General features: G+C 40.1%; 1 protein-coding gene across 4 annotated transcripts in view; it reads right to left on the reverse strand.

Annotated features, from left to right (window-relative positions):
- Nucleotides 1-19,378, reverse strand: part of kcnip4a (potassium voltage-gated channel interacting protein 4a) — a 102,397-nt gene that overhangs the window by 49,889 nt on the left and 33,130 nt on the right. The gene's annotated exons all lie outside the window — the stretch shown is intronic.

Consider the following 19,378-nt stretch of genomic DNA (forward strand, 5'->3'; position numbering starts at 1 on the left):
ACCAAATGTGTTTGCCTGAGCTTTGGGAGTGTGCAAACATCCCAAGACATCTTGAATATTTCCTTTTGAAGGAATGCTGCAGCCCTGAATATTTCACTCAACATCAACAGCGTGGGCTGCAGTTTCAATGAAGAGATCCAACAAGGTAATAAAGAAAAGGCGGTCATAAGGAGTCTATAAGGATGTCAATGTTCCAAGTTTAATGCTACTTAAAAAGGGAAATCGAAAGACCAAGATGGACATGAATGTAAAAATGTAAAATTTCAGTGTACATGAGACAATTACGTAAACAATTAAGGATTGAAATCCAATTACTTCTTATTATGCGGGAAATTATTAATGCATGTGAGATGATACAGCAGTTAAACCACAGTGTGAGCATGCCAAACCATGTTTATCTGACAGCACAGATGAGTTATCCTTACCGCAATCCTCTGCTGTGTGACTGTCTGTGGCAAATGAGATGGTACAGTAGCAAAGTCAAGATAACCTTTAAATCCACCTCCACACGACACTGAGTCGACCCGTCAGACTTCTCAGAACAAGGTTGGGTTCCTAGCTCATAAAACTTACATGGAGTTGACTTCACATGCAGAAATGTGGCTGAATTATGCATAGCACGGTGTACTCTCCTTCTGGAGACGTTTCAGCTCAATGTAAGGTGAACATAAAACAGTGAACGCTCCCCTGAGGGACGGGAGTTAATGGAGCAGGCATCATTTGTAGAAGAGACAGTGGACAACGTACCGATGCTGGAGGCTGTTGTGAAAGGCTTGTTTTTTTAAGTGATGCAGTCATGGCTCATTTACAATCCAGATGTTAATGTGAGGGAACATGTGGTGGGATTGATTATTAAAATGACTAGCTTGCCAAATTGTGTGAGTTATGGATGGATAACGGAACAAACACAGGGGCCCAAGGGGTCAGAGGGCCTATTTACAGGGCCTTTTAACACTTTGTTGGACAGTCAAAGAGCTCAGTTAAAAGCAGGAATGTCTACTGTGAGGCTACAGGAACATTTTGTTAGCGACACAGAGAAACAGACAGCCACTCTTATCTGAACAGAACATGAGCTGCAATTTTCTAGCCAACTTAAGCAGCTGCATATTCTGCTTCACCTACCAGATGTGACTAAAAAAGGGGCAAAATGACTACAAAGAGGCACAGCAATGATACAGAGAATCAAGCTGAAAAAAATGACACAAAACAAGTGTGAAGACATCCAAAACAACTGGAAAGAAACACAAAAAAAACCAAGACTGTAAATAGTCTACAGTGAAAAGATGACCAAAAAGAGACGCAAACTGATGATGAAGACATGCTAAAGTACCACAAAGACACACAAATATGGAGATTAAAAAATGCATGGATATAGATGCAAAGATAAGACTAAAAAGAGACACTTTTTGCATGTCTTTCAGTGTGCTGGTCTTGCTCCTACACAGAAAAGGTCAGGGGCCTTTTACATACACAGTGGGGCAGTTTTCTAATAAAACATTGATAAAGTCACCATTTTTTATTGTTGCATGCTAATCTCTCCCCTTCCAAATTCCCCTTCACAGATATTTGTCGGGCTGCTGCAGTTTCGGAACATTGTGGTCCCACTAGGTATATGGTCGGAGTCAAATGTATGCAAAACAATAAAAAACACACACAAGAAGTTGAAGTATCTTTGGTGCTTAGGAATCACTGAACTCCTTCACTCCACCTCCAACTGTACTGTATATGACAATACAGCAGGTGAATATATTCCAGCACTGCACTTACCCGAGGGAGGGCTTCATTTTTAACACCTGCTGCGGGTATGTGTATATTTCATGGTTTTAAAATCAGAACCATTTTTTTGGAAAGCAAGTATTCGCTGTTTGCAGGAGTCATTAACAGTAACTCACTCTGCAGGTTTCCAAGCCTCATTGCCGTTTTAATGTGAGGCCACCTCAAATTGCAGGAGGTGCTGTTTAGCATGTTTCAGTCACAGCGTTACATGCCCACGGTGCTTAGTGTTAATATGCTCATTTACAGCAAAGAGGAACATTTAGGGAAGGCCAAATTTCCTGCAGGCTGTGTGCGACCACATAAATACTGATCGAAGAACACTTACACGCACGAACACACACCACACTCAGATTTATATGTGCTCCTGGAAAGTGGAAATTAGGATTTTAATGCGTTAAGGGACTGCTGCACCGTGTCATCTATCTCTGGTGGAGGACACTGTGAACCTGAGCTCATTGCATCATCTCCACTGCTCTCTTGGAATGACTGGAGAGAGAAAACTATGTGTCTGAGGTCAGAGTGACAACTTTATCCGTAACAGTGACATAAAAAAAATCATTCTCTCAAAGCCAAAGCTGTTTAATCCAGTCTAACGCCCAAGCCGAAAGATATTTCATTCATGGTTATTTGAACAAGGGGAAGCAACAAAACTGCACATTTGCCAAACTGGAAGCACCACATGTTGAGCACTATTGCTTCATAAATTACAATTATCAAAATTGTTATTCATTAACTTTCAGTGGAGCCTAATTGCTTCATAATCTCTGCACAAACTACAGCTGAAACTGCTCATAATGAAGTGACTTATCGGCTCAATTGAAATGCAATTAGTATATTCATGCATTACCTTTAAATACTGCTGTGTGTGGAGATTCCTCAACTGAACTAATCACATTTGCAGATTAAACATTGCCTGCTACCACTCAATCTAACTTCCAACAGCTTCTTTCAGGAAGTGTGTTTTCTCTGCTCATTTCCAGGAGGGATTACACTACATTCATTTGTGTATTTACAGTTAAGAGCACACGGGCGTACAACCAAGAGAGAGTGTCTCTTCGTATTTCACACTTGGTGATCTACTAGCCTCCCCTTTGGTGTGGGCTGTCAGGAAGCAGAAACACAGAGCCACAGTGAGTGCACACAGTCTGATGGCAGCTCAACAGCTAATTTCAAATTGAACAAGTTCGATAATGTTCCTTACATCTGGAGGTGTGTCTGCTATGGCAGGTGTCCTTTCTGCTGGAACATGTATCACTACCTGCTGCAGTCATGTTATATGTACACTGTCCTGACATCAAGAAAATGTCCTTCGCTGTGATGAAAAATTCTGCCTCTGATGAAACAGAGCAGAAAAGGTTGCAGTCAAAGAGAAAATATTAAATCTTATGTCATGGCGTCACAGCGCTGTTCTGTATCTGTGATCAGAGTCAATCAGGAGATGGAAGAATTTCATTTCCCATCTTCAAAGCTCAGCAAGAGAAATTCTTCTGATAACATGAAAGAACTGAACGGATTTTTGGAGCATTTAAGCAATTTAATTTAAGCAAGATGGGAAGGATTTCAATCTCATCAAACAATGAAATGACTTGTTACCAATGCTTAGTGGTTAAAGACAGAAGATGTAGTAAAATAAAACCATATTTCTGTTTATTTAAATGCATACCACAGGGAGCTAGAGCTGTTTCTTCTATAAGCTCTCAGGAATGATTACCTTTTCTAGCAAGCTAATTAACATTTTAATAAAAAAATCATGCCAATTTCTTCTCTCATTTATTATGTTTAACACTTTAATATTCTATCAAAGTTGTGGGTCACTGTATAATATGAAACTTACTTTATACAGAGCCAGTCTATTTTATAACTAGGGAGGATCCACACCGAATTCCCACCTCTGAGAGGATCCTCTCTATCGCTGAAGGATGGAAAACCTTTAAGCTCAGCCAGGAACACGCTCTCTTTTTCATTCTTGCCCTCAGACATGACTTCCACATTAATTATTCACACTTCTCTGTTTGCCAGAAGTGGGGAATTGAATTTAAACCGCTGGTGCAACACAAACCATCGGTAAAACAAAGCTGAAGCTTTCAAAAGTGTAGATGCAGAAGGTGAAACTCACATTTCCCTGTGTGTTCTCATTTGTAGGTACGAAACTAAATATGAAATAATAATGAGAATGCACTTGTTTTGACACTGAACAAGGACCCTATGTTTTCTGTATGCATTGCTGGTGTGCTGGTCTCTGTTGTAAATGAGTGGAGTCATGCTGAGGTCATGAATAAGAGATCAGCAGAGAATATATAAATCTAACCAAAGAAATAGTGGGGGTACAAACTGGCCTGTTGACCACAGAAAATCTGCTAGGAACTCTATAAATAATTACCAGGAATTCATGGGGATCCTTTTCTTATGTTTTTAATGCTACGTTGTGGACAACATGTCTGTGTTGAAATAGGAAGAGCTAGTTAGCATAGTTAAGCTCCATTCAGTAAAAAGGAGCATTGGGCAAATATAAAATATATCGTTATAAGTAAATGTTTCAAAGTTATATAATATAAATATTGAAGAGGAATTTATGACCTGTTAAAGTTCCTTAAAAAGTACGCAAATGGTAATACATGAAAGAACTGTATGTATGTGTTGGTGTAACTACAACCTCCAAACAACTATATATTACTGTGAATGACTGATTTGAGAAACAAATGTTTTCCATTGACTTTAACGGAGAATAATGTATTCATTCTGAATCACAGGCAAATATTGTAACCAAAAATATTAAGGACCAACATTTTCTGTCCTCATGATGGCAGGCAGATGCATCACCACAGCCCACACAGCCACAAGTCCCCTTCAACTGTATGAGTACTTTGCACTGTTCTGTCAAAGCAGATGCACCTGCACCAGCAGTAGCACCAGCAGGACCAGCAACACAGTGAAATGAGCCCACTCACTATCCCTGTGACAGACACTCCTCAGCCTCACTGACCACCTGCTATAAAAAGGAAAAAGCTGCATGTAAGGATGTCATTACGAATCAGTCAACAAACGTAGATGTGCTGTACGCAAAATAACCTCATTATGGAACAACGTGCAGTGCCCTCCTAATGTCTTATTTTGATAGTCCATTATAACAGCATGGCTGACTGATCAGACTTGGAAAGCGGGGCCGTCAGTATTAGCATAGGTTATGCTCATGCAGGGGTTATAAAACAGTGTCGGGTAATCAGGACCGCAGTGCGTGAGGAGACTACGGAGCAAAGCTGCAGGAGAGTCATTTCTGCTTCTCTGGGTCAGTCATTATGGGACTGAATTACGATTATTATGTGCCTTAATTGTCCAGCAGTTCACATTCAGCTAATCCGATTATTATACTGTATGCGGCGAATAAAGCAACACAAGATCTTTTGCCTTTTTTCAGGTCAAGTTATATTCCACAGTCTTCAACTGATTTAAGTTACAGGAAAGCCCAACCGGTTTCCCCAGGTTCTCCTGCTAAACAAAAAAGACAATGTATAAAATGTATTTTCTGCTGTTCTCTGATAAAGCAATCAAGTTAAAAACATGCTTCTACCTAATACCACAGCCCTACAGAGTTTCAACGTAAGATTATTTTCAGGGTCTTTTCTAATTCCAGTTTGCCTTCATGTCATTTCAGTGCTTTCTCCAATCTATGAAATTAAACAGTTACCTGTTCTCCTTAAGGCTCAGTTTTTAGATGACCTTCTATATAACTTCTCAGGGCATATAATTGTATTATCTGTATTATTTCAGTGAATTTGCAGGGCTATTTGTGTTCATTAAATAATGTGTTTACTTCAAATATTCTTCGTTCTTCATCTCACCGTTTCATACAGCCAGAGGGCTCATGGAGTGAAGGTGAAAAATCTGAACATGCAATGGTGGAAAATGAACGTGGTTTATAATTAATAATATTTGTATTTGCCTTGTTTATAAATTGTGTGTTAGCCGAGCTGTGGACATTGTATAGCTTTAGAGATCAGCTACCGATCACCCGGTCAACAGGGATTGAAACACAACTGCTGTACCCTAAAATCAGCAGTTCCTGGTAATAAGCAAAAAAGAGGATGAAACACCTCACCTGCAGTTATAATGCCAAGTTACATTTGGACTCTTCTTCATTATTCTGAGATTCACTTGCCCAACCAGACAGTCTATTTTAGCATGTCCCGGCTTGTAACCGTCAGATTGGCTGTGCACATTGATCATTCTGTTAAAGGACACATAATTGTGGGTGAGCGCGGTGCTGTGATTGCCTCTGGGCTTCTTCAACAGCAATTTGTCTGGTTGTCACTTGGGACCGGAGCTCAGAACCCGGAGTGGGGAAATGTGATCTCCTGGTGACTCGAGCAGCGCCGCCTTCTCTTCGCCTGTTTGTGGGAGTTTGCTCGCTGTAGAGTGAGCGGGCCCCGCAACACTGACGATCGATAATGAGGCCGCTTTTGTTTTGAGTGTGTAGAGTAGTTGGCGTTGGTGCTTTGGAGCGTAGTATTTTAGAAGTGACTCACCCCTGCTTCACAAGAGGGGACATGTTTGATTCTTTTCTCATTTTATCAGGTAAATTCATTTTGCAGCTGGGATTCTGAGACACATGTGTGTTAAGAAGATATTTTACAGCGTTGTTCAACACAAAGTGGACTTTCTTGTTCAAACTTAAATAAATCCTCTTCTGCAAAAGCTTTGTTTACTCTGTGACCCAGAGAGAATTAACAACTTCACTCGGCCAAATCTCTTAATCAGCACAAGCTCCTGAAAGCACTGTTCAATATGCCGATACCATTCTTTCATACAACACGCAGTCACCAAGAACAATCCATAACAGATCCATCTGTGTCACGCTAAATGGAATTTCACACATCCTGCTGGCGTCTTTCTCCAATAAAATAAATGTGAACGTGTTCTTCTGTGCACTCAGAGAACCTCACCACAGAACGGCATCATGCAGCATCTTTAGCAGAGAGATACTATCCTCTCCTGCCTTCCCTCTTTAGAACATGTTACCGACATTGCTCCAGGCTCTGGGTTTAGCCAGTCGTTCAGAACAAGGCCCATTTTTCATTTGTAATGGGGTCTTCCATTAAACATGAACCTGGACGTACGGTAATGTAGTTCGACAGTTCCAAAAACCAGCTACAGATATTAGGAGGGAAGAGACACTGTGAGGCTTTAGAGAGAAAGACAACTATAGAAAACAGAACAAAGGACAGGAGTAAAGCTGTTCTCGTTAAACCGCTGCTATCTTGCAGCTAACTTGAAGGTTAATTTTACATGAATAGTAAGTACGGTTGCCATGGTTTTTTTTTTTTTTTTTTGGTTGATGTTCCTTATTCTCATGAAACATGGTGAAGAAGCTAAGTGTTGTTCAAGGAAGAACACATATACATTTGTATCAAATATAGAGTCTTTCAGTATAGTGTTTTGGTTTTACAGACAGCTTTTAGTAAAGAAAAAGAGAGAGCTAAAGGGAGATTAAATATTAGAATTATTCTGTATTCACCTGGCCATAAACTTATCTCATTAAATGCTTTTGTTGCTCTTTGTTTGCTTTAGGTTTAGAAAAAGGGAACTGTTTGCCGACATATTTCACCATATCAACTATAAATGATAAGTGAAAGCTGTTTTAAAAGCTTGTCGTGTTAACTCCAAAGAGCCAACAATGTATCAATGCAGTGTGAACTGTCTAATCAGTTCAGAAAGAAGTCTCTGAAATGTAATGCAGTCTTTAAAATGAAGAAAAGACATTTAAGCAAATCCATGATACTGCAATAAGCCACAATTTTAATTGAGTCCCTTATCTTAGTGGATTATATTTAATACTTGCTGAACTCAAAATCTATGTTCATGGGAACATGATAAAAAATAAATCAGGTTATAACAGAGATTTAGGAATAACAGGTTGCTGGCGTCTAATCCTTTTAATAATACTTAATCAGAACCCATGAGTGTCTGATTACACAGACAACAGCAGTGTGAAACACGGCGGAGAAATCCAGCCTCCTCCTGCTCTGAAACCCAGCACCGGCACCCTGCATGGCAGATCATATCAGCCAGAGGGGGGCTTTGATGGCACTTTCCATCAGCACACTGTGGAGTTCAGTCGCTGCAGATACTAAGCGGAAACTGGCTCTCAGAATTCGCCCTTCACGTACGAAAGTGACAGACTGTTAATCATAGGGCTAAAGAAAAGTTAAAGCAGGACTCCAATTAAAATTCTTAAGGGCCAATCTGAGGTGGGAGAAGTTAAACGAGGGAAAGTATGCTTATTTGATTGAATTACGGTTCAACCTTACACAATTAGGGATTTCACAATAAGGCATGGGTATAAAACATTACCACAGCCCTGATGTCATTACAGTTAGGCTTAAGGATATTCACACAGCAGACACATACATAAATGCATGCAATACTCCATAATTTAGGAATTTGTTATAAAGTTGCCTCGGGCCGGCTGTTCTAAATTCAAAGAAGGGAGGTTTTAATACATAGATCGTGAAGTGTAATCTAAGAGATAGAAGAGTGAGACTACAACGCTGTGATGTGATGGTGATGGAGGATACACTTGGTTTGGCAAATAGCATTATTTTCTGCTTGGTTGAAACCCCACAGCTTGAACCTTATTTACAAGTCTTTTAGATGTCTCTCTAATGGCAGCATGCAAATAGCAGACTGCTGCCCTCTTTCAGGGATCAAACAAAAGGTTAGATTCATTTTATGTGAGGCCAATCAGAAATCTTTATGCAGCACAAGAATGCCTGCATTGCGAGTTTCCACTGTTATTATGCAATCAAATGTAACGTGATTAAATAGATCCTTTACTTACAGTACACAAAAACACATTAATTAAAGTGGTTAGTGAAGACATGACAATCAATACAATACTAATCCAGAATAAAGCCAAACAGAGCTTCATTATTAGCTGTGTGAAACAATCTCATTATTTTTGCTGACAAGTGCTGGAATTTTGGGGATCCAGGAAAATATGGGACTTGTTTAGATCAGAACGAAAATCTGGTTTATTGCCAGTGGCCACATTAAGTGTGAATCCCATTTAATATGGATATTTTCAGTTTCTGTCTTTAATTGTCAAAGGATGCAGTTATTAATTAAAACAGTTTTTTATTACTTTCTTTTTGTCTGTAAACGTTGGCATCGAGGAATGGCTTCCCCTTCAGAGAATAGTTTTTTGTTCTCGCTCAATCCCTGGCATCGAGTGATACATCCCACAAAGGACAAGAATGGAAATACAGGAAGCAAATATTGCTTTGTCTGCATCTCTATTTACTCCCTCAGCATTTCCATCTCCGCTTCACTGACTCCATTCTATTTACCCCAGCAAAACTCAGATTACAGTTTTTTTCTTCACCCACAAACAAGAAGCGGTTTTCAGTGTTTGGAAGAGATTACAATTGTACACTACAAGACAGGATGACAAGAGGAGAGTCAAGCAAGAAGACCACATCTGCTACTACACACAGTTTACTGAGTAGGTTCTGTTTGCCTGGTTTTAATGAACACCCGCCTGTCATAACTTCACAGAAACGTCTGTGCCCACAGCAAGGCTCAGTTGAAATTATTCCCACAGACTAATCCAGAAATATCTGTGGATTACCTGTTAGTCCTTCGGGGTCTGGCAACGTTTTTTCTACAACAACACTGCAACTGCCAATGAGAGATTGAAAACAAATCTTACACATAAGTCGTTGCCCCTTGTCGTTTGGCAGAAAAGCTGAGAGTTCCCTCCTGCAAAAAAAGGCATCGTTCGAGTTTCCGTAATTAGCTTTTTTTTTCCAGCAGAGAAATCTGTTGAAGTCTGACATATTTTAATCTCTGTGGTCATAATGTGTTGGCTTGGCTTCATTGAAGACATAGCAGATAAGGGTACTGGCAAGATAAATGCAGACAGAAGATCATTATAAGTAAAAGTCAGTTCTTGTATATCCGTAGTTTAATATAATATATAAACTACTTTTGAAATTTGTAGAGCAGATCTTTGTGGCGCATATACACCACTCCTGTCCTGCAAGGAGTTTCATTGATTTTCTGTGGAGTGGCTCCACCAACAGAAAATACTATAAATATGCACGATGTCAGCGTTTTTACTGCCCCATCAATTGTTATTAAGCTCAAGGTCCAGAGAATATTTAAATCAGATTTCTCCTTTTTGAATTCTTCCAGGACAAAAAGGGATTTGCACCAAACAGAAATCATGGTAGAAATGGTAGCCAATTTAATTCAGATAATACAGAAAATAAATAGCCTTAATTAGCCTACTATAATAGTTTTACTATTGCACCATGCCTGTTAAGTGTAGATCTTTTCCCATAAGTTACACTACAATCAGTTTAAGCAGAGTAACAGGTTTAGAGGAAAAAGCACAGATTTCCGTTGGGGCCACAGTTAAATTACAGAAGAGAAAGAAAAACGACAGCAGGAGGAAAACAGAGCGAATAACCTGGAGCAGGGATGATGGTAAAAGGGTGATCCATCCTCATTAGGAGCAATTTAATGTATGGAGCAGCAGTGAGAAGCAGGAGGACGGTCAGTGTGAGCTGTGGCGCTTTGGTCGTGTTGGAGATAGCTGAGGGAAATACTGTAAATGGTAAACACAAATACCCCTTTCCTCTGTTGCTTTGCATTTAAATTGAATTTGTGACTGTCTCAGTGGTTCGTGGAAAGTGCAGGAGACTGTAGAGAAAGTCTAAATGACACCTTGCTTCCTCGGAGGACGCTCTGTTTCTCCGTGTGTCATACATCACAACCTTTACACTGCAACCATTTAATCTGTGGGCGGCTTTTTGCTGTGTCATTCCTAAAGGAAACAGCTCAGCAAACCTGTCTCACCTGCTTCATAAAACAATCTGTAACGCACTTTTTGAAGGCTCTGCTAGTTTAGAAATACAGAAAAAAGGCCACTTATACTTCTAAAATACACTATTGGAGGTCTATACAGTCTTAATGGCGACAATGATCATACTAATTTGTCATAGTTCCCACCACGCATTTTTTTAGCTCATTCTAGCACGGATTCAGTATAGCTTTGCAGACTTAAGATGCAACATGTGAGGCATTATGATTATTATTTCAAGGTCAAGATTAATTTGCTTGATGCCTGATGGGTGGACAAATAGCTGTTTGACATATAATCTAGTTATTCAAATTAGGATCACGCAGAGAGCCATGCTGTCGAGAATTTGATGTGTAGGTGCATACAAATGCTATATGGATGGAATGGATATAAAAGGATTTAATGAATCACAGCTCTCAGGCAAATGGTGTCAATCCTTTCCAGAGTTCACGTTAATCTAGTTAAAGAGATGCTTTTCTACAAGTCTCTTATAGAGGAGCATCTAGAAAAGAAAAACAAAAGGTGATATACACAAATTGGACACATACATATACATGCTAAAATACTCTGCAATCACCTTTCAAGCAGTAATGAAGCAGAAAGTGGTTGCACTACAAGCATTAGGGCTTTAACTAATTTATCAATTACTTTGTGCATAATGGAGCAGTTTTCTCTCCTCTGGTTCTGCTCCAACAGTGATGTTGCTCGGGACAGATCCCTCGTTTACACCTGACCTGCATTGACAGAGCGTCAGCCAGGTACGTAATGGGGCCAAGGGTGGGTCTGTCTGCGAAATGATGGAGATGGAGCTCCGTTTTCTGCATGGCCATCCGCGACGGGCTGCAGAGAGTGACTGATGAGGGCGGTTTACAGCAGACGTGTGGGGAGTGGATGGGGGAAAGTCTCTGGTCTCAATGTTGGCCAGGACTCCCAGAGAGGAGGCTGCACTGTCTGAGGCTGTGTCCTTGACTTGTAGCTTATACATGGATTGAGTGCTGAGGACGCGCAGAATCATTCTGGTCACACAACAGCACTTTATCCTCTCTGCTCCCTGCAACTCCCACACAAACTAAGTTCACCGTAGACGCAGTGACCGAGAGGTCCTCTATGAAGCAACCTCATTTTCTCTGATTGACCTCTGAAGAAACAGAGATCAAATTAAACTGCTTCTATAGCTGCAAGGAGAATCGGTTATTTGATCAACAGATGAATTATCACCAGCTATTTAGATAGTCATTTTTCATGCAAAAAGGTTAGAAAATGCAGTTTTCAGACTCCCAAATATGGACTTTGAGACACTGGGATGGCCCTCTTTTACTATTACCTGATTGTATATACTATTTATAATAAATGGCTGATTAATGAATTGTGAAAAAATCCCTTGTTATATCCTCATTTAGATCATGCAAAGTATCTGATTATAATGCACACAGATTATACCAAAGTGGAGGAAAAAAAGGAAACTAATACAACATAAATACCAGTGCAATTCAATCTGAATTAAATCTACCTTTTGACAATGAACAATAATGATGTCATGCTGCAGCTTTTTTACACTGCAGTGTCTCAGAGGCTAATAATGTTGTATATCAAGGACTGCAAAGGCCAAATTAAGAACACTGTTTATGCTACCTGCCTTTAAAGAAAGCTCACACACACACACACACACACACACACACACACACACACACACACACACACACACACACACACACACACACACACACACACACACACACACACACACACACACACACACACACACACACACACACACACACACACACACACACACACACACACACACACACAGTTTTTTGATACAGTGCATCACAGCCCCAACATATAGATGTGTTTTTTTACAAGACTATTGATAAAAAAACTAAAACACATGGGACAGCAGCAGCCCTTAGATGAAAACTTCACATCCTGATAACAAAAAAGTGCTGACACACTCAGCGAGAGAAATGTCAAGACTAATGTATGCAGCAACAGGCTGTCATGTATACGCTGCATCTCGTCCGTTGCTTTTTATTGCCTCAGTTTATCCAGCCGCTTGACATTTCGCACACATCTCCACTTTGTGAGGGGAACGATCTGTTTGAAATATCAATCTTGAACCAATCAAAGAAGACATGGAAACCATTTGAGAGCTACACAGCGCCTGAGGAAAATGAAATATTTCAAAGAAAGACATATAAAAATCCCTGATACCTACGGGACTGCAGCAACAACATCTCTCACTAAACATGTTCGACTTATATTTCCTGGACAATAACCCTAATGCTAAAAACATTGGTTGTTTATGATGCTGGCAAAGTGAAATGTATAATTATCTAAGAGCTATTACAGATAATGGGTTCATATTTACTTCACCACTCAGATACTCAAAGGTGCAATTCTCCTTTTCTTGGCATGGACAGTAATTGGCAGTAAACGGAGCGTGGAGAGGACATTGTCTCTCACTCCGCTCTGCGTCTGGGGCTGAGGCTTTACTCTTTGTGAAAACACAGCCAGGGCAACTGAATAAAGGCAGCATCTAAAACAATGAGCCTCATAAGGACCTTCAAATGAAGTGATTACGAAGAGTGAGCAGGCAGATAAAGTTAAGTAGAGGAGAAAGGGATGTAAAGCTGGAAAATCCAAGCAGGATAATTTGAGGAGAGAGAGCATGTAGAGAAAGAAAAGGGTGGTAGCTGAGGGGGGGAACTTTTTAATTTGAGTTAACAGTAATGATCACTTAAAAGAGAGTCAGAGCGGAGCACATAAGCTTTGGGTGACACGGCAATTCTCTGAGGTGAGAACCACAATGAGCAAAGAAAACAAATTCAAACCAAACTAATTAAGACTCCTCCTAAAGGTCTGCAAACCTTAAGGGCTCAGTTTAAGCACTACTTTTGATATCCAACTATGACCAATGAATCTGATGTTTGTGTTCTTTTTTTACCAACCTGACAAGTACATTTCTTGGTGGATTCAACACAGGAACAACTTGAGCTTTGTAACTGGACCGTCCTCACTGAACCAAAAATAATCGTCCCCACTCAGGATAGGCACTGGTTTGCAAAACATTTTTACTAATGGGGAAAACCGATAAGATGGGCCAGAGACAGTGAATTTAAATGGATAGTGGCACGAGATAACTACAGGCTAATGCGAATATAGAAAAATGAGGACAATCAAATCCAGCCAACTGAAAGAGATTGCTGACATCAATAAAAATGTGCCTGATAATGTTCCAATCTGAAGCACTTGAATGTCCCTTCAATTGGGTTGAAACACTGCAAATTTCGCCATTGGGGGAATAATGAAGGATTATCCAAACCTAATTTATAGAAATGGAGTCTGTCAAAGTGAATATTCTGCATATGGGACAATTACATTTCTTCTGACTAGAGTCTGCAGACATGAAAACACTTTATTTCAACTGTGCACAGTTCTTTGTCAAGCTCATCATTTTCTAACTAGGTGGGTGAATGTAGGGAGAATTCCTCTGCATCCACAGCAAACAATGTGGGGATAGTGGTGTCTGAAAGGGACTTCTATAGGAGCAGAAATGTCTTGTTGAACATGATTTAAGTCAAACACAATTCATGTGCAACCCCTTTACTAATCCTTACCTCAATATAAAAGCTCAAAGAATATTACACTTTGGTTTTACAAAGAGACAGAACTACATTTTACACTACAGTGAGTCTTCAACTCAAATTGTCTTGCAGGACTTTTTTCAGTCAGGTTTAGTCTGATCCGAGTGGACCAGCCTGGGTTTCACTACTGTATGGCACAAACAGCCAGTTCAGATAAAGATCCCGCGAGCACTTTGTGGACCGACCGAACGAGCCAAAGAATCAGTGCTGCTCTGGAGTTGCACGGCAGAAACCAGAAACCAGAAGAAGAGAGGGGCGCTGTGAAACAAAGAGACGGATCTGCGCCTGCCAGGAAGCTGATATGGACACAGATATCACAGGCAAATGTCTTCTTTCTGCCCTCGCCATAAGGCAGTGAGCCATGTGAAAGGGTCATGGTGAAAGGTTAAAGGAGAGCCGTTAGCAGAGGACACTGATACTTGTTCTTCTTTTTCCACTATGTTAGAGTTCTGGCTGAGGTGCTCTGATGTTCTGGATCACAACACCCTAACTGTTGCTTCAAGGCAGTGCAAGACATCTTGTTAAGCTACTGTATAATACAGCAAGTCCTTACTCTGAAGTGTCAGCCATTAGTCTCCTCTCACAGCAGTACAAATGATACACACAATATATTTTACACAATGTTGTTCTTTCAAAGTAAGTTAACGTAACTATCCAGATTAGACTGAATGAAAGACTAATGTATTCATCCCAGGGAATTTCACTGTCAAAGCTTCAAGGAGTATTCCAGACAGAAGTCTTGTGAATATGTTCTATACAAGGAGTCAAAAGGCATCAAAAGTTGAAAGCAAACTGTTAATAAGCAATCAAATCTTGCACGATCAGAACATCTGTGTGGATCACAATCTGAAGTTTGGTCAGGTGAGAAAAGCAGACGGCATGTTAGTTCACTGGGTGTGAAAGGGAGCGTTGTGCAGCATGGTTACCATCTGCTCCAGCTGCCTGTCCAAACATCATGTGAGAAATGTTCTGCCACAGAAACTACTTTCTGCTTTCGGACATTGTGTTCAATTTAAGACAAAAGCTATAAAACTAGCTGCAGAGCAGACATTAAAATTAAATACTGGATGCTCGCTTTGTCATTTTGTTCCACTTTAATATTTTCTATGAGTTCTGCAGAGATGGAAAAGGTCCCTTAATTGCTGGGAATTATTGGAGAAGTGGCACAAAAGCTGTTATTTGTTTCACTTATAGACTTTAACCACTGGCTTACAACAAATGTTCATGTGCAGTGTTTTATCACTGTCTATATTAAAGCTGTGCACACTACACTGTCTACTCTGAAGCACAGCCTCCCCTCAGACCGGGTACAGTGCTCCAGACAGATGCATGCCCAACTTGCCTGCAGGTATCAAATATTCAGTGTTTGGTCAGGGATTATGGGCTTTGAACATGCTGTCCTCATGGGACAGGTGGAACATGACCTGCTAATAGCCGTCAGGAAACCAAAGAGAGGGAAACAAAGACGGGTCCTCGCGTCACCAAGCAGGTCATACATGTGCTTTCAAGTGCATGCTGAAAAGTCACTGAGTGCATATTGACAGCTTCATTGTGTCCAGGATTGATGAGTACACCCAAGTCTTAACGCACAAAGAAAATACTTTCCTGGCGGCAGTACACTTTGATTGTGGTTTCTAGATAAGACCATCTATCAACGTATAATTACTGGAGAACTACAGAAGAGGTTTCAATAATTCAACATAAATATTCCACAATGGATCCTTAGCAGTAGATGAAAAGGTTTATTTTGAACATCATTTCTGAGACAGATAGTATTCCTCGCTTCAGACTACACCGTCTCAAAAGACCTTGAACACTGTTCCTAGAGAAAGGCAACACTTGAGGAAAGTCCAATTGGGAGTGAACTTGACCACTCTGCAGGAAGACCACAGTTGACCAAGGACACACTGGGACAGGAACATCTTGGAGATGACCTTAAAGTGCTCAAGGGAAAATGAGAAAACAGGCAAAGGTTCCAGGAGAAAGGATTTAAGAGTATACGTGTTGCTCTGCTTGCCCTTTTGCCACCCACGCAAGCTGTCTCACTAAGCAGTCAGTCTGACAAAAAGGATTTCAGACAATGTAACTGATCTGGACATCCAGGGATCAAGTACGAGTGGTGAACAGACATTATTTGACTTTTTCAGAAACAAAGAAATCTATTTAGTTTTGAAATAGCAATAAAACGGAAGATCTTGAGACGGAAGACAATAATGCTTGTTTGCTGCTCGCTGCATTCCTGTGCACCCCAATATACGGTGTTATCATTTAGGTGCTCAGAGATAACACAATCATTCTACATTGTTCCACTAGGAAGAACAGGCACGCAAAAAAGTCATTAAAGCTGAGGAAATAACGACTGCATTAACAAACTAATCCAACTTCATAGAATCAATACAAGCACGAAATAACTCAGCGGCTTAACTCAAAGCTTTGAAGAAGAGAAGAGCAAAGAAAGTCATTCTTAGCAACTTTTTATAAGACGTGACTGCTGTCCCGATTACAAAAATAGGATGATGAATTACACTACCCTGAAGCAAGAGGCGAAGATGCTATAAAACATTCCAAAAGGTTTTCATCTGATCCGGTGTACTACAATAAGAGTTGCATGGAGATGGAAAAGACATGTTTACAGTCATGTCACTGCACAATCAAGGGTATTGACTGCATAAATAACAGACATTGAAAACGTGTTCCTCTAAAGTAGGCAGCGTAAATCACACAGCTTTAACCCGTCTAAATGATTCCGATGAATACGCTGCTGGACTTGTCGCTCAGTGTTGGAAATTTTCGACGAGATTTCCCCTGGTGTGAGGAACCAATAAGTTCCTGCCTTTCCAATTTAATTTATTGCCGACAGTGCTTTCTGGAATTATAACCTGGACAAATCTATGATTTGTTTCCCCCTCTCTTTTCTCTGCAGCCGGGAAATTCAAGGCCTACTGGGCAGCACTGGTGGCATGAATACAACCCGACTGCTGTCTCCACTTTATCACTAAAGCAGCGACACAACAATACATTATTTCCTGTGTTCACTGAAGAAATCAAATGAGTTAACACACTAGAAATATTGCAATGCAGAAAGGATAATGAGGTAAAAATGTGACCTTTAACATACTTCTTGTCCATAGATCTTTATTGAGTAAAAAGCCAGTGTAGACAAAAAGCATTTATGGCATTATAGATGTGATGAAAGCTCTTATATCACACACCCCCTACCTACACTATATTTTTTGCAGGACTTGGCAATTTATCAATGAAGCAATGACTGCAACTGTTCTAGGACAATGAACAGCTCAATTAAAATCCAACGGTCTGCTAACTGACTCCATCCGTCTTCCTCTGCTCACACAAACATGTGAGAGCCGGCGTTATTGTGGTCAAACTCCCTTTATAATCGTCTGCAGCACTGACTGCCAAATAAGTTGATATGGTGTGTGTATAGAGAAATGGATCCACTTAAGCGGAAATTGTCTAATGTATGACTGATAATGGGTTTGGGAGCCGTATACGTGTACGCCTGTCGCACTATTACGTAACTGTGTGATTGGGATTATTTAAACTGACGATTATTTGCGCGACTGTTACTGAGTTTAAAGCCATTAGTTCAAATGTTGCATCAAATTTAAATGGAATAAGGTGCATTTTCATCAGCTGGGTATATACATACAAAGTTATATGTCAGGAAAGAGATGGTGAGCAATTCTTTCTTTTCTGCTCAGATGACACCAGATTTGTTGCTTTCCATAGAGAGATAAAAACAGAGACGTATCCTGATGTATAATGTACGGGCGCAGCAGGGCATCTGAGAGCTCAGGAGAATGTTGTCCTGGAGTTGTAGCTTCTATCTAGCTGTCCTAATTCTAATTCACATAAAAAGGTTTGGATGGAAATATGGTGTGATAATGAAAGTGTTTGATATTTTAAAAAATTCAGTGTGTGGTGGAGTGAGAGAGAGTGATGGACGTGAGAAAAGACATTACGTTTACTTACTACTGCTGTACTGGTGCATGTATATACGATTCAGGTTGTACATAAATAAATGCTGTAGCTCTTCAAGACAATAATTAAGTGTCTTGAACCACATGTTTGTTAAATTAGGTTGGCCTATATGGAAAACAACCTATTTTAAGTAAATCTGCTAGAGCAGAGCAGAGCGAGGGATAAAACACTATTTTTCCAACGATCACATCATTTTGATAAGCAGACATTCAAATTAACAACAGGTTGAGTTGCAGTCAAACAGAATAACATTAACAGCAGAAGAAAACTCATTTGATCTTTAAAATCTTTTGTTTCTTTATTTTTGGATTATATGCTGACAGCTGATTGGCTATTCTAACAAACGGCATGCTTTCCGAAGACGGAGAATCAGTTACTCTCCTGTCTTATTTTCTTTTTTTGTCCTTAGTTTCATTAAATAGCAACCAAGCCCCTCAAATGAGGTTTCTCTAATTCACCATTTGTACAGTAATTGGCTTTAGCTCCACAGGGAAATATATCATGTATTTAACATAGTCAATAATTATAAAGGACTCACATTATTGTACCCAAACAAGTAGCGCAGTATAAAGCAATGCCACATCTTTTTTAATAACCAAACCACTGAGGACAGTAAATGAAATTACTACTGTATAAATATCAAATTATCATCAAGTGGGAATCGCAATGTGACCCAAACGACCTGCTGGTAGCTAGAGAAACCAACAGCGTACTCCTCTGGGTAGAGACAATAGAAGCATTTCTCCACACTTGGTTTCTCACACATTCCTGTATTTATTGGTGTGATTGAAAAGCTGCGACCACCTACTCCTATAATAGCTGCCTCCCATCCTCCCCTCACGTTCTCCGTCTCTAAGGTCAAGGAGACGGTGGAAGTAGTATGTTTATATGGAAATACCCTCTGGAAAAAAACCTTTTTGTAAATCCATGGGGGCTCTTTCCAGTATATACAACAATTAGGAAGGAAGAAATCTCCCATGTACAAAAACATGTTGGAATTAATTGGCATGTTCATGTAGCACCTCTGTGGGGCTCAGCATCTCCTCACACATGCAGCGTGCTAATCAACAACTGACCCAACAGCTCACTTAAT

This window comes from Eleginops maclovinus, chromosome 14, assembly GCF_036324505.1.
Source record: "Eleginops maclovinus isolate JMC-PN-2008 ecotype Puerto Natales chromosome 14, JC_Emac_rtc_rv5, whole genome shotgun sequence".
Taxonomy (NCBI): Eukaryota; Metazoa; Chordata; class Actinopteri; order Perciformes; family Eleginopidae; genus Eleginops; species Eleginops maclovinus.